Source organism: Mustela nivalis (assembly GCF_964662115.1).
Source record: "Mustela nivalis genome assembly, chromosome: 6".
NCBI classification, from domain to species: Eukaryota; Metazoa; Chordata; class Mammalia; order Carnivora; family Mustelidae; genus Mustela; species Mustela nivalis.
Window position 1 is genome coordinate 6,413,035 of NC_139025.1, and position 20,760 is coordinate 6,433,794.

Consider the following 20,760-nt stretch of genomic DNA (forward strand, 5'->3'; position numbering starts at 1 on the left):
GTTTACAGGGCTGTTCCGAGCCCCAGGAAGGGTGAGAACAACTCGCTTCCGTTCTGTTCCCACACTAGCCCGATGTTTGGCACAAAGTCAATGTCTGTTGGATACATTTTGTTCCTTTGCAGGTCAGGTCCAAAACTGTATTCGTGATCTTGAGGAAAAAGCAATGTGGCAAGAATCTTCGGTCATATGGCGTCAGAGACCTTTTCGACTTTTTTTTAATGTGAAACTTTTAAAACATTCTAAACCGCACATAGGTATAACAGAAGAATCTTAGAAAATATTAGTGTCATAGCTTAAGGAGGAAAACGTAAGTCTTACTCTGTTTGGCAGGGTTTCAGTGACTCAGAGCCTCGAGTGGGCTAATCTGGATGAAGAAGGGGCCAGAAACCCTCATGGGAAATGCAGCTTCTCTTAGCATTTTGCCATCCTTCATATGTGTGTCCATCGCACATGTGAAGAGCAGGGAGAGGTTTCATCAGATGGCACAGATCATTCCTGTTCTCTTCCTTGGCGGCAGCTGGCAGTAGACCCAGGTCCTGGCTTCAGCTTGAGTGAGCATGTGTTGCTGGGACACTTGTCACACTCAGTGCCTCCAGGACTCCACTCTCCGAGTCCGTCGGTCTAGACCGCGGGCCCAGCTGCAGCGCACCGGACTTCAGTGTCCTGGGCTGTATGACTTAAGGGTAGCAGGGCTCTTGCGGTCGGAGCCTGTCTGGAGTAGCTTACAGCTTCCTCTATGCTTCATGATTTTCATCTGTTTCAAAGGAAAAAACAGGTGTATGGAACTAAAGAGACCAAAATAAATTCATAGGTATAGAAGGCAGGCCTTATGGAGGCCTTCAGGTTGGCTGTTTTCCTAAGAACTTTAGAAATTAAAGACACTTCGAGGGCTTTTCTGGATTTGAGGCTGCCAAAGCAACCGTCTCTCTCAGTTTAGCTCCTGTGTCTGTCTTTATTCAGAGCACTCAGCATCAGAACCAGAATGCAGAGAGCTCCAGAAGCGATGGCTTTGGGATGGAAATAATCTTAGTTCTCTGGTGACTGAGTGCTGAGCATAAGTGGGGGCCAAAGGGGTCAGCAATTTTATCACCACATGAATGATGATCATAAAACAGACCAAATGCCACTCATTCTGAGCAAAGACTCCTGCCTCTGATTGGAAGAGAATTGGGGTGTCTTGTTACTTTAGCTTCCTTGGCTTCTGTCTGCCCCTCTCAGTTTCCCCCTTACCTGCACGCTTTCTCTTTGTGTTCCCTCTTCTGTCCTGCCCCCTGTGCCCACGGTGGTTATCCTGCCCCCAAGTCTCTGTTGTGTTGCTTCCTCCCCGCCCTGCATCAACCTCGGTTTCTCTGGCAGGTATGTTCATTTCCTTTTTCCTAAAAGGCACAAGGGCACTAGCGTGTGTTGAGTGCCTGGGGCCCGGACTGAGGATGCTGCAGAGCAGAGGCACAGCTGAGCCATGGTTGGCCTGAGCTGAGCGAGAAATAAAACTTCATTGTTTGAAGCCCCTGGGATTTCAGAGACATTCGTTACCACAGCAAACCCCAGCCTGTCCTGACTGATACCATATGTATACGCTCCTGTGAATTATTTGCAGAAGTTAGGCCTGGCCCATGTTTGTTTGTTCATTTGTTTGTCAGGGCTTAAAAGAACCCATATTTATAATAAACCCATATTTATTATTTCTGTGAACGGGAACCCAGGCATGGTCTAGCTGGGCCCTCTGTTTCAGGGCCTCTCATGGGCCGTGGTCCCGTCTGAAGGCTCAGCTTCGGAAGATCTGCTTCCAAGCCCACTCACGTAACTGGTGGCAAGTTTCCCTTCCTAGGACCTCAGTTCCATGCTGGTAGTTGGCCGGAGGCTGCCTTGAGTTCGTTGCCTTGTCAGACCCATAGTCTTGATCAGATTCTTGAACTTCACCGCGCTCCCCCCCCCCCCCGCTTTATCTGCTTCGCACCTGTTCAGAGACCCAACTCACATACCTTTCTCCCACAAGTCATGGCCAGATCTCTCTCTTTCCAACAATGTCTGCAACCTCTTCTCTGTAATGCCGACACATGTCGTTTATTCTGGTGCGATGCGTCATATTTTATCCATCTGGACTGTCTGCGACAACGCTATTAGCTTCTTGGGAGTAGGGAGCCCATCTTACTCACTGTTCCCCCCACAGTGCCTTACATTTAGCAGACAGAGATGTTTGAAGAACTGATGGATGAAGCTTTGCTAGAATGCATGGAAGGTACGGGAATCTGCTTTCAAAGATCTGGGGTGAAAGTGTGGCCCTTTTATGACTTTACTCTTTTATCATTATTTTATATGAAATAATAGCTGCTTCGCCTTCACAGCTTCTGTAAGACTGATCAAAATGCTTTTTTTTTTGTATTTAAGTTTCGTAACAGTTGTTCCTCTTCCTATATATTTTTTTTTTAAGATTTTTTATTTATTTATTTGACAGAGAGAGAGATCACAGTAGGAGAGAGGAAGGGAAGAGATCACAGAGAGAGAGGAAGGGAAGCAGGCCCCCTGCCGAGCAGAGAGCCCGATGCGGGACTCGATCCCAGGACCCTGAGATCATGACCTGAGCCGAAGGCAGCGGCTTAACCCACTGAGCCACCCAGGCGCCCCCCTCTTCCTATATTTTTGCAGATATATTTCATCCTGTAGGACACAGAGCGTCATAGTCAACACTACATTTATTGCATTATGTCCTGTTTTTTTATGGACATAAATTTTAAGCACAGTGAGGAGGCTAAAAGATGTGATTAATTTGGCTATTCTTATGATGCGTGCCTTACGTCCACTCAGCATCAGTGGGCGTTGTTAAATCAAATGTGAAGTTGTCCTCTTCTCTCCAGAGGACATTTTCATTGTCCGCACCATGTGCCCGTTAAGTTACTGGGTGTAAATTGAAGTACTTAGCTTTATTTTTCAAAGTAAAAGATTAATCTGCAAAATGACCACACTTGGAGTAGTTAGTATAGTAGCAGTAGCGGCAGTAGTAGGAATTATAGTAACAACTGGAGGGAGACAGGTCAGTGCCCAGGATGCTCCCGTCTGCACACTAAGCTCCCCGGATTGCCCGTACTTCAGAACCAGCCAGAGTGTCCCCGGCTCCCGCTGACTGCGCCCACCTGCTGCCCCGGGGGGACGCGGGTGCCGCCCGCTGGAGCACGGCAGCCCATGTGATTCCACTCCCTGTATCTGGCAGGTTCAGTGGGAGAGCCCAGTCCTCCCTCTGCTGACCCCCTCCAGCCGCCTAACCCCTGCCCTTAGACCACCTCCACCTGCCTGGGGGCAGAAGCCAGAGCTGTCATGCTCGCTGTGTTCCGTTTCTGGCACAGGATTTCCCCCACAGACGGGCGCTCCGTGAATCCTGCGGAGCGACGCCCGGGGCAGCACAGGGCAGTGCGTGATGTGCGGAAGTGGGTACAGGTAGTGTTTTGCCAGGTGTGTGTGTTAGAATTTCAGAGGTCAGGAGGTCATATGAAGGTCATATTAAGCCGTCCGAGGGCTAGTGAATCAGTGCAAGGGGTAAATTATCCTAAGTGGTAAAATAATATCAAATACTAGTTGTGAACATACAGTTGACCCTTGAGCGACATGTTTGAACTGTGTGGATCCACTTCTATGTGGATATTTTTCAGTAAGTGCAGCCCAGGTGTAAGTGTATTTTCTCTCTCTCAGGATTCTCTTATTAACCTGTTCTTTTCCCTAGCTTTGCCTGTTGTGAGAACAGAGTATATAAAAACATACAAAATGTATGCTTATTGACTGTGTCGTCAGTAAGGCTCCTGGTCAGCAGTGGGCTCTTAGTGAAGTTTGGGGGAATGAAAAGTTGGATGCGAATTTTTGACAGTGTGGGTGGGTTGGTGCCCTAATCCCATCTTGTTCAAGGGGCGACTATGGTTATTTTCCACATCAGATTTTATCAAGGATAAATAAGGTTACTTCCAGATTTTGCAACTTTTTTTAGAAATTGAAGGATAAATCGGAAAAAAACGCGCAGTGGTCATTTTGCCAAGTGTGGAGTCTTAACTGACAAAGCTAATGATCTAGAAAAACCTATGTTGGAAAATGTCATTTATTATATGTGTCTGGAAGTGCAGATGGGGAAACAGATTTTTTTCTTTTTGCAGTGGATTCATTAAGTGTTTGGGAAGAGGCTCTCTTCCACACCTTCCCCAGCCTGCGTAGTTTGAGACTAAATCTGAGCTCCGCTTGCCTCCTGTCTCTCAGGGAAGAGGCGGCTGCTGCTCTTTACTTACAGGCTCGGGCCCGTCTGCAGGCCTGCGGCAGGGCATCTGCCGGCACAGCCCGGGAGCCTGAGGGCCCCCTGCCACCGGCATGGGTAGCGCCAGTGCTGCGGGAATGAAGAACAAATAGCTGGTGACACTGACTGCTTGCACAGAAGCCTCGGCGCTTGCCCCGGTCCTCCGCACAGCCTGGCCCTGGCTGTGAACGCATGCCTGGGGGCCCGGGCTGGGGCTGTGCGCGCGGTGCTGTGAGCAGGGCCGTGAGTGCCCGGCAAAGGTCCTGCCGGCCACCGCGCACCTCAGAGTGGCCGTCTGCTTGCCTCCTGGCAGGCCGACCTGGGGGTGGAGCGCTACTCTGGGGGTGGTGTGGCAGTTTGCCGTCCGCACCGAAGTCACATCTAGCCTGGTTGCTTTTTGTCGCTGCAGGGTTTTTTTATTTGCTTTTTTGTTTTTTGTTTTATGATTTTATTTTTTATTTGTCAAACACAGAGAGAGAGAGAGCGAGCACAAGCAGGGGGAGCATCAGGCAGAGGGAGAAGCAGGCTCCCCGGTGAGCAGGGAGTCCAATGTGGGACTCGATCCCAGGACCTTGGGATCATGACCTGAGCTGAAGGCAGACGCTTCAGTGACTGAGCCTTCCGGGTGCCCCTTGCCACGGGTTGGTTTCAAAGTCGTGGGGCATAGTTGGAGAACACCTGGCCTTGCCAAGGACATGGCCAGTCACACCTTGCCGTGGGTGACTTACCGCAGCCTCCATGGTGGTCACCCCACAGCAGTCCCCAGTTTCTCCTGCCCTGACTTCCCTGCGTATTGCTCATCCTCACAGCCCACTTTCTCAGCTCCCGCCTCTGAGGGTCGTGAGCTGAGTCAAAGCTTTTCAGCCCGGCAGAGAAACATGGTGTCTCGGCCTGCCAACCTGGGTCTCTCTCCCTGGGGGTTGTTTCAGACTCCCTGCAGGCTCCCCTCCGTCCCGCTTCTCAGGGGAGACCTCTCCGGCCAACTCTTGTCTCCATGTCGGAGTTGTGTCTTCACCTTCTTTCGTCCGGCTGAGAAAGAACAGCCTCCCCCACCCCGCCAGCCAGTCGCCAAGGCAAGCTGGGGCCCATGCCAGGAGCTCTCTGATGATGCTGTCCTAGCTTTGTCCCATAGTCCCTGTCCTTTGACATAATGTCCTGCTCTCCTTCTGCCTTTAATGCCATTTATCAAGAATATTCCACACTCGAGAGTTCATCTGGCCCCTGTAGCCCAGGTCCTTCCCGCTGCCCTGCCGTGCCCTCTGATGGGTGCTGGGATTGTCAGTCACCCGTTCCCGCGTCTGTTCTCGCTGCCCATTGTCCTCGAGTTCGCCAAGTTGCAGGACTCTGGGTCAGGATCAGATCTGCATTTCAAAACCCAGTTCTAAAATCTCTTCTCACTGTGACTGTAATCAAAAATCATCTTGTATCAAAAGATGACTTAAGTCAACATATTGGATTTTTACCTCTCTGTTCCAAGTGAAGAGGCACTGATTAAACTGTTCCATTGGAGGGGCGCCCGGGTGGCTCAGTCGGTTAAGCATCTGCCTTTGGCTCAGGTTGTGATCTCAGGGTCCTGGGATCAAGCCCTGTATCAGGCTCCGTGCTCGGTGAAGAGTCTGCTTCTCCTCCTGCCCCTCACCCTGCTCATGCTCGCTCGCTCTCTCTTTCTCACAAATAAATTTTTAAACTGTTCCGTTGGAAATTTGTGTCCAGAAACTGCTCCATCAAAATAGCATTATTCTAAGGGTGTGAGATTGCATTTCTTCTGAAGAACAAAAAACAGAAAACCAAAAACAAAACAAGAGTGAAATCCATTCCATAACTGTTGATCAGTAAAGCATTTAATTAAGAAAATATAAGGCAAATTGTAATTTTTTTGGAGAAGGAACCAGTCAGATGGGACTTTTCTGCCTGGTACTGCTTGGCTCTGCGTGGCTCTCACTAGTCTTGCCCTGACACGGGAGCTGGTAAAGCTCAGGGCAGTCCCTGCATGGCCTGGCCGGGTCCTACATCACTTCATGCCCTACACTGTTTCAGGGTGAATCTAACTCTTCTATTTCTCACGGAAGAATTTTTCTTAATGACATCTTTATTTGCCCCTGGGAAGTGTTAATACTGATGGGGAAATAGCCAGTACGTACTGATGGCATCTTGGGGCCTGGTTTTTGCTTTTGGGTTTTTGTGGTACAACTATGTTTAAAGAGTTTTGGTACCTATTTTGGACTCTAATGAGATGAGAGAGGAAATTTTATCAACCAAAGACGAATATCAGATCTGTTTGCTTCTGAGCTACTCCATCCAGAGTCATGGACACTTGAAATTACGTTTGGTTAGTCAGTGAGTGTCCTGACTGAGTGTGAGAATGTTTTGTTCTGACTCGAATAAATATAATCTTATAATTCAGTTCATTGCAGTTTTTTTTTTTTTAAGATTTTATTTATTTATTTGACAGAGAGAGATCACAAGTAGGCAGAGAGGCAGGCAGAGAGAGAGAGGAGGAAGCAGGCTCCCTGCTGAGCAGAGAACTCGACGCGGGACTCGATCCCAGGACCCTGAGATCATGACCTGAGCCGAAGGCAGCGGCTTAACCCACTGAGCCACCCAGGCGCCCGAGTTCATTGCAGTTTTAATGGGGATATTTTTTTACCAGTAATGTTGAATATTTGTCATATCTCAGGGTCATACTTTTGAAAGTCCTCTTTTCAGGAGGTATAAAGGTTGGTTATTAAGACTTCTGAGCTAGACTTTTTATCGGCAACCTAGTTTGCCAGCGGAAGTTCAGAGGCCTCTACCCCTCTCTTCCCTTGGAACTTTTGCAATTTGCTGTCCGACCAGTGACCCAGGGAAATAGCGCTGGGACAGTTTACAGCTGACACGTCCACGAACTCTCTGTGGATAGAAGCGGCTGCAGGGGCCGTGGGGATACCAACTTCACCTTGGAGCTGGGTTCTCGGACACGCATCCCCACCCTCCTCTTGTGACCAGCAGGCACCTTTGCCCTAGATTTTGTTGTGTTGGGATTGACCAAGTAAACTTGTGGCAGCTGGTGACGGCATGTGTGGGGACCTCAGTGGTATGCCTGAGAATGTGGGCGTTTCACAGGCTCCGACTGTGGGGGTCCTTTTATGACATTAGGGTCGAATGATCCTGTCAGCGGTTGGCCCATCTTTATCAAAATCCCCCAGTCTGAGCGCTGCGGGGTCTCAGCTTCCAGGCTGCACTCTTGGAGTTCGGCCTTACTCGCTACTTCCAGACTCCTTCAGTTTCCTTTGGGCCTACAGGCAGAACATTTAAGGGGCCAAGGTTCATTTCCCTAACAACATGATAACTAGGAGAGTTGAAAGTAGCCAAAAAGATATTGTCGTTTAAGAACTTGGAGATAGTACAGGTTTAATGATTGATACACCTGTGGGGTGTTTTAGAGGCTGTTCAGACTTATCACGCGAATGATGGGAATTCCAGATAATGGAATATTGGAAGCTGTTGGAACACTAGTGTGGTATAATTCTAGTGAAGAAAATACTGGAAATACTGGAAAGAAATTCCAACATCCAAATAATACCAAATAATATCCAAATAATACCAATTATTTGGTATTGAATACCAATACAAATTCCAAATATAATGCAGGGAAGGGGAACATATGTATCTACATGTATTTGATACACATGTGATTTCTGGGGCCAGCATTCTTCTGTCCGACATGAAGGGAATTGGGCCAGGTGATTTCTGAGTTACTGTCTAGGTCTGGGATTTTATGACAGTGGAAGTTACTTTTAAGTAAATATGGTATCCTTCCTGATGGTTGCAAAATCATAGATTCACTGTCTAGTCTCACTAATATCACTTACCTCTAAGCTTTATATTGTCCTTAGGAATATCTCTGTTGCATTTTATTTTTATTTTATTTTGTTGATGTGTAATCGACATACAATATTACATTAGTTTCGGGTGTACAACATAGTGATTCATTTATATACATTACAAGATGGTCACCATGATAAATCTCGCTACCATCCATTACCATACAAATTTATTATAGTATGTTCCCTAAACTGTATGTTGCATCCCTGGGTCTTATTTATTTGATAACTGGAAGTTTATACCTTTTAATCCCCTTCCCCAATTTCATCCATCCCTACCCCTCTCCTCTCTGGCAATCACCAGATTGTTCTTTGTGTGTATGAGTCTGTTTCTGTTTTGTTTCATTTTTGGATTCCACATATCTCGACACCACATGTGTCTTTCTCTCTTTGACTCATTTCACTTAGCATAGCATTGTCTGGGTCCATCCGTGCCGTTTCAGTTGGCAAGATTTCATTCTTTTTTATGGCTGCATAATATTCCATTCTCTCTGCATGAGCTCTCTCTCTTTCTATGTATATGTATATATATATAATTAAAATATTATGTATTATGGTGAAGGGTATAATAAATAATATGTGATTGTATCACTATAATTAATTAATTATAATTATAATTAATATGTTATAATGGATATTGTACACATACATACACACACATCTTTTTTTTTTTGGATTTTCATTTATTTGAGAGAGAGGGAGTGACAGTGAGAGAGAGTATGAGCAGGGACAAGAGGAAGAAGCAGGCTCCCCCACTGAGCAGAGAGCCCGATGCGGGGCTCGATCCTAGGACCCTGGGATCATGACCTGAGCCAAAGGCAGACACTTAGCCAACTGAACCACCCAGGCGCCCCTCCACACCACATCTTTATCCACTCATCTATCGATGGACACTTTAGATTGCTTCCGTATCTTGGCCCTTGTAAATTACGCTGCAGTGAACATAGGGTTACATATATCTTTTTGGATTAGTGTTTTCATTTTCTTCAGATAAATACCAAGAAGTAGAATTGCTAGATCATAGGATACTTCTATTTTTAATGTTTTGAGGAATCTCCATACTGTTTTCCAGAGTGGTTGTACCAGTTTACATTCCTGCCAATAATGCAAGAGGGTTCCCCTTTCTCTGCATCCTCGCCAAGACCTGTTGTTTCCTGTGCTGTTGATCTTGGCCATTCCGACAGGTGTGAAGTGGTATCTCATTGTGGTTTTGATTTGTATTTCCCTGATGCCGAGTGATGTTGAGGATCTTTTCATGTGTCTGTTGACCGTCTGTAAGATTTCAGGAAATGTGTATTCAGGTCCTCTGCCCATTTTCTAATTGGTTTATTTGGCTTTTTTAAAGTATTGAGCTGCTTTATGTATTTTAGATATTAACTCCTTATTGATTATGTGATTTGAAAGTATCTTCTCCCATTCAGAAAGTTGCTTTTTTATTTTGTTGATGGTTCCCTTCACTGTACAAAAGCCTTTTAGTTTGATGTAGTCCCATTTTGTTTATTTGTACTTCTGTTGCCCTTGCTTGAGAAGACATACCCAAAAAATATTGCTCAGACCACTTGTTCAAGAGGTTACTGCCTGTGGTTTTTTTCTCTAGCAGTTTTATGGTTTCTACTCTTACATATAAGTCTTTAATCTGTTTGAGTTTATTTTTGCATGTGGTGTCAGAAAGTGGTCCAGATTAATTCTTTTGCATGTAATCGTCTAGTTTTCCCAACACCGTTTATTGAAGAGACAGTCTTTCTCTCCGATGTGTATTCCTGTCTCTGTTAAAGATTGACCGTAGAGTTGTGGATTTATTTCTGAACTCTATATATTCTATTCTGTTGGTTTGTGCATCTGTTTTTTGCCAGTACCATACTGTTTTGATTACTGTAGCTTTGTAGTATAGTTCAAAACTTGGGATGGGTATGCCTTGTTCTTGTTTCTTAAGATTGCATTGGCCATTTGGGCTCTTCTTTGGCTCCATACAAATTTTAGAATTATTTGTTCTAGTTCTGTGAAAAAGCTGTTGGTATTTGATAGGGATTCCATTAAATTTGTGGATTGCTGTAGGTAGTATGTACATTTTAACAATATTAATTGTTCCAATCCATGAACACAGTATATCTTCCCCATTTAGTAATATCATCTTTAATATTTTTCTAATATCATCTTTAATATTTTTCATCAGTGTTTGTAGTTTTCAGAGTATAGGTCTTTCACCTCCTTGGTTAAATTTATTCTTAGGCATATTCTTTTTTTTTTTTTTTTTTTTTTAAGGTTTTATTTATTTATTTGACAGAGAGCGATCACAAGTAGGCAGAGAGGGAGGCAGAGGGTTGGGGCAGCAGGCTTCCTGCCGAGCAGAGAGCCTGATGTGGGGCTCGATCCTAGGACCCTGAGATCATGATCTGAGCCAAAGGCAGAGGCTTAGCCCACTGAGCCACCCAGGTGCCCCTATATTATTGTTTTGGATGCACTTGTAAATGGGATTGTTTCCTTAATTTCTCTGTCTGATAATTTATTATTAGAATTTAGAAATGCAATGGATTTATGTACTATTAGTTTATGTGTATTATTTGTATCCCAAATACAAATAGTTTGTATTTATTTGTACTGAGTTCATTTATTACTACTGATAGGTTTTTGGTGGAGTTTCATGTTTTGACTTCATATTGTGCCTATCTTATTTTGTATATCCTTTGATGAATTATTGTAGGTCTAGATGATTTTACTACTTTGTTTTTTAACCTTTATATCAGCTGTGAACTCTACATTTACCTTTACCAGTGAGTTGTGTGTGTGTGTGTGTGTGTGTGTGTTAATTTCTAGTTATGGCCTTTTCTGTTTAAAGAAATCCTTTTAACATTTCCTGCAAAGCTGGTTTGGTAATGATGGACTCCTTTAGCTTTTGCTTGTCTGGGAAGCTCCTTAGAGACAACGCAGCCTTACTGGGTAGAGTATTCTCGATTGTAAGTTTTGGCCATTCAGGACCTTGAGTTTATTGTGCTACTCCCATCTGGCCTGTAAAGTTTCTGCTGAAAACTCATCTCAGAGTCTTAGGCGGGGGCTCCCTTGTACAAAACTAGTTGTTTATCCCCTGCTGCTTTTAAGATTCTCTCTTTAACTGTTGAGACTTTAATTATAATGTGTCTTGGTATGGGTTTCTTTGGTTCATCTTATTTGGATCTCTCTGTGCCTCCTGGATCTGATGTCTGTTTCCTCAGCAGGTTAGAGACATTTTCAGCCGTTATTTCTTCAAATAGATTTTCTATCCCTTTCTCTCTTACTTTTCCCTTGGGGAGCCCTGTAGTGTGAATGGTAGTGCACTTTATGTTGTCTCAGAGGTCCCTTAAACTATCCTCATTTTTAAATTTCTTCTTTCTTTTTGCTGTTTCGGTTGGGTGGTTTCCACTACCCTGTCTTCCAGACTGCTGCTCTGTTCTGCATCTTCTGATCTGCTGTTGATTCCCTGAAGGGTGTTTTCCATCTTAGTTACTCTATTCTTCAGCTCCGAGTCTTTTTTCTATTTTCACCTTTGTTGAGGTTCTCATTGTGTTCGTCCATTCTTCTCTTGAGTTCAGAGAGCATTTTCATGATCATTACTCTGAACTCTTTCTCTGGTAGATCACTTAACTCTTTAATTTATTCTTCTTCGAAGGTTTTGCCTTATTTTATTTGGAACATATTCCTCTATCCCCTCATTTTGCCTGACTCTGTTTATATCTATGTATCAGTTTGATCAGTTATGTCTCCCGGCCTTGAAGGAGTTTCTTTATGCAGAAGGTCCTGTGGGACCCACTAGAGCGAACTGCCATGGTCACCCAAGCCAGGTGCCCTGGGGATGAGCCCTGTGTGGGCTGCCTGCACCCTTCGGTTGTGGCTGGGCTGCAGCTGGTGCGCACCCACTGTGTGTAGGGCAGGTCTCTGGCACGGCTGGCAGCACGGTCCTGGCTCTGGCTGTTGTAGGCATTCTAGTGCGCAGAGGGAGTTTCCCAGAGCAGGCTGCTCTGCTGGGGTGGCAGGTTTGGGTTTATGCTGAATTTTCAGTTTGTTTGTTTGTTTAATTTCTATACCCAGTGTGGGGCTTGAACTCACAATCCCGTGATCAAGAGTCCTATGTGCTCTTCTGATTAAGCCAGCCGGGTGGCCCAATATGCTGAATTTTACTTTTTTTTTTTTTTTTAATTTTGAAAAGGAAATTTTTTTTCATTTTCTTTTTTTTTTAAATTTTTAGTTTTTTATTAACATATAATGTATTATTAGCCCCAGGGGTATGGGTGTGTGAATTGCTAATTTTGAAAAAGATTTTTAAATTTTAAAAGATTTTATTTATTGAGAATGAACACAAGTTGGGGAGGGGCAGAGGGAGTGGGAAAAGCAGACTCTGGGCTGAGCAGGCCCCTGAGATCACGACCGAGCCAAAGGCAAACACTTAACCGACTGAACCACCCAGGAATTTATCCTGAATTTTAAATGATAGAAATATTTACCAAACATTTTTCTAGAATTCCATCAAGAAAAAAAATGTACTTACCATATCAGAGCTTACACTGTATTTATGAAAGTAGGACAACTGATTGTCCTTTGCCTTAAAGTAACATCCAGAAAACAGTGGCCTGAGTCTTTCCCCAGTCCCACCAGTTATTACTGGGCAACCTTGGCCATACTGTTCTGTGCCCATCAGTGATGGCAGCAGCACAGGTAATAACAGTGCCTGTTTCCCGGCCATCACAACGATTAAATTATAGTTGGCCCTGGGACAATGCGGGGGTTAGGAACACTGACCCCTTCCACCCCCAATGAAAATACACCTTTTTACTCCCCAAGAACTTAACTACCAATAACCTGTTGACAGAAGTGTTATGGATAATGGAGACGGTTGATTAGCATGTAGTTTGTTATATGTATTATGTAGTGTGTTCTTACAATAAAGTAAGCTAGAGGAGAGAAAATGTTATTAAGGAAATACCAAGGAAGAGGAAAATACATTTATAGGACTGGACTGTAAAAAAATCCGTAGATAAGTGGATCTGCACAATTCAAACCGTGTTGTTCAAGGTCAGCCGTAGATAAATACATGTAAAGTTCTCGAAAGAGTTCCTTGCACAGAGTGCTTAGCGAATGGCCACCGCTGGTATCAACCTCTCTCCCTCCCTGCCTCCTGTCTGTCTCTCTCCTGGATGCAGAGAGCCGTCCTATGGACCAAACATGGTACTTCCTTTTCTAGGACAAGCGTTTCTCCGCATGCTCTGAGTGTCAGCCGTCCCATCAAGGAGATCGGTTTCGCAGTGGTGGTCATAACGCTCTCGTCTTACGAGTGACGGGGACCCTGACCATGCTGGATTGATTACTTTGACCAGAGTCCAGAGTCTTTATCCTCAATCACTGAAATCGGAAATAGCTGAAATGAAACATAAGGTACTAAGAAGCTGATGACGAGGAATTCCGAGCCTGCTTCCTTAACGCAGATGTGTCCTTCGGAAACAATGACTGATGTTGACCGTGCTGTGTATCTCCCCTTTCATGACTGAGAAGTCGGAGGAGCACAGATTATGTGCTAGAACTGTCTTCTTGATTAGGGAGTCGAATCCTTAGCTTAATCGGTAGATTGAGATAGGTGGGGAGTGTCAAAAGACAATGAAACAAAGGATTTTAGAACTTAAAAGAAGATAGAGGTTACTTGTCCAGCCCCATTTCCAAGCAGGGAAACGGAGGCGCAGGGTGCTGGGCTGCGGTGCGAGATGACACAGGAAGGGACGGGCTGACCTTTGCACAGGTACGCGCTGCTGGGAGGAGGGGTGCTCGTGACCATCCGGCACAGAGGACTGCCGCGCGTGGTCCCCTCTGCTCCCTCCTGGACGCTTAGAGCAGAGCGCTCTCAGATAAATGTGTTTAAAGGTAGATTTGGGGGAAGAGTGGGAGGAAGCAAGAATATTCTCTGACCCCTAGATGTTGGGAGACTATCCTCCTCACACTGGATGGGAGGGGGAAGGAACAGAGAAGGAAGCTGTGTTTCTGCAGCCTGTGTGGACGCCTCTCAGACCAGGAGGGGGAGGTCCCGGTTTCCCTGGTGGGAGCCGCACTGCAGCCAGCTCACCTGGTCCCTTGGCCCTGCTGCTCACCCCCCCCCACCCCCCCCCCGCCGGTGGAGTCATGGTGGTTTGGGAAGTTGTCACCTGTGTCTTGCTTCCGGTCTGGGCTGTTAAGGGAGCCATAGAGAGGAAATCTAATTCCACAAGGTCTGCGCCTCCTCTGCCACCCAGCAAAGGGTAGAATGTCTCCTTCGCCCTTGAAGGAGGCAGAGTTCTTTGATTGAAGCACTAGGCGAGCCCCTGCAGAGTCTCTGGTGGTCGGAACAGGTGAGGCCTCTGCCTCACTAGAAACCTGCCTGAGATGCTCTCACGCATGCACATATGTGTGCACACGTGCACTTGCACACGCACAGTCATGGGGCAGCAGGCTGGGGTCGGAGGAGGCAGAGCAGGGAGCCCAGGGTGGTTGGTGAGGGTGGCCCTGGAGAGGGGTCTCCTGGCTTGTGTTAAGGGACTCACCTACCTGACTGCCGCTGGGCAGAACCCCCGAGGCACTGCCATGCCTTTTTGTCCACCCGTCACACGGCACCTGCCAGAGCATCTTCCGTTTCACATGGTCAGCAAATAAAATATCTGTTCAATGAATGAATTTCTAGTCCTAACCTATCTTCATTTCTTTTCTACCCTGAGTCAGTAAACATTTGGTGAGTGGATACATGGTTGGCGGTCAGAAAATGCTGATTGATCATGACTGTATTTGGTTCCTGGTTGTCTATCTTCAGGGTTTACAGTTGGTGACTAGTAAAGTTTTTTGAGGAGGCATATCTTTTGCAGTGTTTCAGCAAATTTCAATTTAATTTAAACTGAATACAGGTTACAGATTTCAGTGACTTCTAATAAAAAAACCAATTCTTCCATCTTAGAGTAATTTTGTAAGTTTATTGAATGTTGATATTTTTTCCACTAATCTTATTTTCTTAATTTAAACATTTTTATTTCAAGGTAATACACATTTTTCTAGAAAAATTAAATATATGTATATAAGTGAAAAGCAAATAATTTTAATTTTATGTGTATTGACATATTTATTTGATCAGATTGAGTGAATTCAAAGAACTTTATGGTGGAAAATCCCCTGAAGAATTGAATGTAATCTGCCTTTGAAAAATAAAAGTCTTAAAAATCGATTTTTTTTCCCCTCAAGAGCCAAATACACGAGCCCTGCTCTGATTCTGACGTGTGGTCATCCAAGCCAGCTTTTACATCCGTGGCTCTTCTGCAGTTTGTCCTTCCGTTCAGCTGTGTTGTGTCTGCTGAGAGAACGCAGGGCGGGGTGAGCTTGAAAGTGCTGCCCGGGCGGCCTTCCTGGGCCAGACGCTTCGGCACCACCGCCCACCCCGCTCTGCGTTTTCCCCTTCCTCGCCTGCTGTCCTCCCCTGCCCTGACCACGGTCCCCTTTTTGTCTTTTTTGTTTTCCTCCTGCCCTGTCTCCTTCATTCCTCGTCCTGCGGGGGAAGCCCTTCTTGTCTTCTGATCACCCTCTGGCCTCCTTCCCTCTGTGACGTTGTGGAATCGCGTCGGAGAGCAGGGGTCCGCCCCCGTGCCGGGACTGGGGGGTAGAGCTGCCTTCGCCTCGCTCTTCTCCTAGTCTGCGCCGACCTAACATTTCTGTGAGCCCGAGCCACGCTGGGCTTAGGGAGGATGCCATGGGGCTGCTCTGTGGAGGAGTCTCTCGGGGCATGGAAAGCACCAAAAAGCTCTTGCTTCTGTGAGGAGGGGTCACGGCCCCCAGACGTGTCATTGTGTCCACCCACAGTTCAGATCTGAGGTGTGGGGATGGATTTTATCCTTGTAGAAATGAGAGAAATGGACCCATCACCAGAATTAGGTGTGACTGCCCACAGCTAGCTAACTGTGGTGTCCCTTTCAATATAGACTTAAGAAGTGAAGCTGAATATAATCTTCATCATATTTTAGTTGGAAAATTTTAATTGCATGCTATTACCTTTTTTTTTTTTTTTAATCAGCCTAAACCAGGTGCAACTTCTGCATTACGTGTTTTGCCCTCTCTGGTACTATGGAGCCATTACTGAGTCACTGAACTACCACATATATTTTTGAAATTAACAATTACATATTCTAGTAGGCTATAAATTGTTTAAAACACAGTATTTAGGAGTCATTTTTATGAACTGAGCCACTCTCCTTTTAGTATATTTAAATGCCTCTGTGAGGTGATTATTGAATGTGTTCAACTTGATTTCCTCATAAAAGTCTGCATAGGGGGGAGGTGAGTGTTCTTTAGAAAAGTAAAGATCTGATTTTGAAAAGTGTTTGGTGTTGTGTCTCAGAGGCCGTTTGTGTGTTTTAATCCTTTTTTTTTTCCCCCCTTAGAGGGTTTTGAATCTTTCCTCAGGTTGAATACGTTCCTTCAGAGAATTATTTTAGGAAATGCCGCTCTCTCTGTATGTGGGAGCATTTAACTTTGGTTTGGTTTATTTTAAAAATGCTTTCTGTTAGATGTTAAAAAGAAAACAAACTTTAAGTCAAACGCATTTTGTTCGTGTGCAGAGCTGTTGCAAAGCTGTTTCCCATACTAGATGTTTCTGAATCAGGAATTCACATAATAACGAAGTCTGCTTATTTTGGTTCTCCACAAAGGTTTGTTGTATGAGCTTAAAATAAGGCTGCAGCTGATCTGTGTAACACATATTAACTGTTGATTTAGTTTAAGCACGCGTCTGTGTCTCTCATTTCGGATCAGCCCAGCAATCGGCATGCCAGGCGGCAACCATCTTCTTTTCTACTTTATTAAATCTCTGTCAATTATAAATATCAAGGTTTTACATTAATGTCAAGATAGTGCATCAAAAATTCATGGAATATGTGACTTTTTCCAAGGGTATTTAATACTTAATGCATTTGTGTCATTTTTCTTTCCAGAGATATTGACAGGTTTTATTAAGTGTTTGTTAGGGAGATTTCATTTTTATCAAGGGACTATAAAGAGAAGCTGCATGCTAAATCAATTTTTTAAAGCCAGAATATTGTTCATTTTTTCATCTTCAAACTCTTGTAATCCATAGGTTTTATTTAAATTTCCTCTCGGTTTATTTTTGTTTTATGTGACTGATAGTTCAAGACAGAACTTTAATAAGGATCAAATATGCTGACTGTAGTGGTTTTTAATTTCCTTAAGCATAGCTACCAGACCCATGCAATATGGTAAATTCTTCAAAATGTCATACTTACATATTTAGCAATATTACTTCTTTTTATTGAAGCCAAACAAGCGATTTTAGATATTAATCTTTCCCAAACACAGTGATTATTTTGTACTAGATACAATATTACTGTGTCTCATCTGGAATACCTCCTTTTGGCAGAAAAGGGAGCGGAAGAGGACTTCACTGGGTTGCCTGTTGGCGTAAGGAAACTGGAGTCTTCTTTCAAGAGTAAAAGCTCTTTCGGGCTTCAAGACTGATTATGAGCTTCGCCAGCTCTTTATTTCTCCAACTTCAAATATTTATAATGCTCAAGAAAGCAAAAATATCAATCATTTGAAAATCTGCAGAAAATTCTGTGGCTAGTTTCTAACCCTGTCTTTATGGGGGTGGGAGGTGGGGGGGAGCGAACGCTTTGGCAGATCCCAGACCTGCCCTGACACTGCATGGCGGCACTCCTGCCATCCCACGTAGATCCGGGTCTCGGAAACGAGTCACAGCTGAGACTAATTGGGCACAATGTGTAAGCTTTCTGCTTTAATAAACTTTTTTATTTCTAAAGTACAAGTTAGGAATGTGTTCTCTTGGAGAAGATATGTCATGAAAAACAAAATCTTGATCAGATTTTGCTTTATAAAGCGAGGAACGTTTGTTATCTTGCCTGTAAAGGATGACCTTAAAGACTTACTATCTAAGGACATTTTAGGAGCTTTCAAATAACTTTGGGTTAGTATTAACATTTTTGCAAGATGTGGTTTTAAACCTTAACTTGATCTTCAACAGGAAAAAGACTTGGTGTTTAAAAAAAAAAAAATCATTCTGTCCAGAGCTTCAAGAGTGTTTGAAGGAGGTGTTTTTCTTATTCTTGTTCATTTTTTCAGGATATGTGAAAATAGTTCTTTTCAGAGTTAAATGTTTTTCACACGCAAATCATTTTCAGTATTTCAGTGGTTCAGGATTCTTGTAAAAGTATTATACAATACTTTTAAGAGATAGGGTAGGTTTTTTGTTTTGTTTTGATTTTTTTTTTTTTAACAAAACAAATTTTGCTTGAGTAAAGCTGTAACAGTAGCTCTTCTAGATAAATCCTAGTTTGGGTATCCGTAAGTTGTTATGTAGGCCTTACCCAGGGAAGGAATTCAGGAATCCAGGAACTCTGCGGCTCTGCCTATTCTAATCTGAGGCCAGTAGGTGGCGATCGTGCCACAGTGGTGAGAGCCCTGTTGACATGGAAGGCGTTTGCCTTTCTCCCTAGTGTCAAATTAAATTGGGCTTCAGCATAACTGTTAAGTGCCTGTGTTCTGTGGCAGAATAGCTTTTTATATCAGAATTACGTGCAAGAGGCACACCTTAATTTTTAAGCATGTAAGAACAACTATTTCTAACAGATTCTGCAAATATTGTGTGTACAGCCAAAATAATTGTCACAATTAATCTGAAGAAAGCATTTGTTTATTTTCCCCCATGAGTTGTCTTTATGACTTCATCAGGACAATGAGTATGAACTTCTGTTTTTGGTAAGAAAGGCATTTAAATAGGAGGAAGGGAAACATTTTGGAGAGTTTGTTTTCTGTCTTTTTGGCCTTTTTGAGGAGGTCGCCTTATTTGAGTAAGGTTGCAGATCGAAAGAGGTTTCAGAGTCCTGAGCGGTGGGAGACCCTTGCTCAGGTCGTTTTGACATTCAGCATTCTAGTTCTGAAAATTGTCATCCTTCCTCTCATTCAGTAAGTCAGACTTTTTTGGGGAGGGTGGGTCAAATTCTTAGTACCTGTGGGATTTAGTGTTGGAATTTACCAACTCTCAAATACCATAGTGCATTCCACAGTTTAAGTGAATTAAAGCATGTTAAAATAGCAGAAACAATAATGCTTCCCACCTCCTAGAGTTTGAAGAGCGATGGTGTGTGCGTGCCATCCTGCCATCCTGCCCCCGTCCGCGGTGGCACAGCTGTGAGGTGTCACCGTGTTGTAAGTGAGGGGGTTTCGGCAGCCGAGGCCCTTTTTGTGGTGCTTCTTACCCGCACAGTGGTTCTGGGTTTGTGGAGGGGCAGTTCTTACCTGCTGAATTTGTACTTTTATAAGGAAAAACCTGAATACTGTTACGGTTAAATTTTATAAAGGTAAATGGACAGCATCTTTAGGGCTCTTAGAACATGGCCTTTGCATTTTCATTCATTACAGAGAAAAGGGAAAGAAGCTTCAGGCTCTGGGATTCTTGCATCTTTGCTGGGGTTGACCAGAGCATCAGGTTTTGGTTTTTGTTTTTTGTTTTTCTCTCTCTCTCTCTTTTTTTTTTTTTTAAAAACAGAAGTAGAAAATCCCGATCTATCACCAGCAGCTAGACATTTACTCTGGGCAATAAGTCATTTTATATATTGACTTGAAACCTACCTTTTTAAATTTCATCTATGTTCCTGCAGCATTTCCAAATTACACACATATAATTCTATATTTTGACTTTCCTTCCGAAGGGTTAAAACTGGGTGAAGAATTAGAAGGGAGCGCAGGCACCTGGGAGCTAACACCCAATTGGCAGCCTTTTGTAATATATAATTTGCCTAAAATTGCGCACTGAGCACAAGCTTTTGTTTTCTAATTGATTTACGGTTTGAGCCACTTTTACCTCATCCCCTACTGTCCTGCGCGCGGTGCCAGCGAGTACATTACAGGGAGCGATGATAAATGGCCGTGCACTTGTGATGCTAATGTGTCAGGAGTCCAGACTGCGTGCGCACTGACTTCGAGCATGAACAACGGTGCAGAGACCGGACCGCGGGGTCTTGTTGTGGCGCAGAGATGGCCGTGTGCTCCCTTGGTCACTTGCTGCCGTCTGTCTGTCAGACCGGAACTGGAGCCAGAGATTAAAATTATGCTGTTACAACTTTTTTCTTTTAAAGATTTTATTTATTTATTTGATAGAGAGAGATCAGGATCAGGGGGGAGCAGCAGACAGAGCGGGGAAGCAGGCTCCCTGTCAAGCAGAGAGCCTGATGCGGGCTCGATCCCAGGACCCTGAGGTCCTGACCCGAGCCGAAGGCAGAGGCTCAACCCACTGAGCACCCCCAGGCCCCGAACAACTTCTAATTTCTTAACTGAAACAAAGTTTTTGTCCGCTCTAAAGGCCCAGGGTGGGAGGGTTGTTGTGATGAGAGAAAAGGAACAGATAAAACATTCTCGTAAGTGTGAGGTTTGGGACATTTTTACCAAATGTTGTTTTGTCCAGAGGGAAAGAAAGGTAGCCAATCTCTGTCTTGTTTGTAAAATTTATGATTTCACACAGCGCGTTTCTTGATTCTCCGGACTTGAGCCACACTTACGTCTATGATTCATCTGCACATAAGTTGATTTCCGTCCAAATGATTTAAGTTGGAGATAAATGAGAGAAGC

General features: G+C 44.2%; 1 protein-coding gene across 9 annotated transcripts in view; it reads left to right on the forward strand.

Moving 5' to 3' along the window:
• SETD3 (SET domain containing 3, actin N3(tau)-histidine methyltransferase) overlaps nt 1-20,760 on the forward strand; it is a 79,965-nt gene that overhangs the window by 41,730 nt on the left and 17,475 nt on the right. The window lies entirely within an intron of this gene.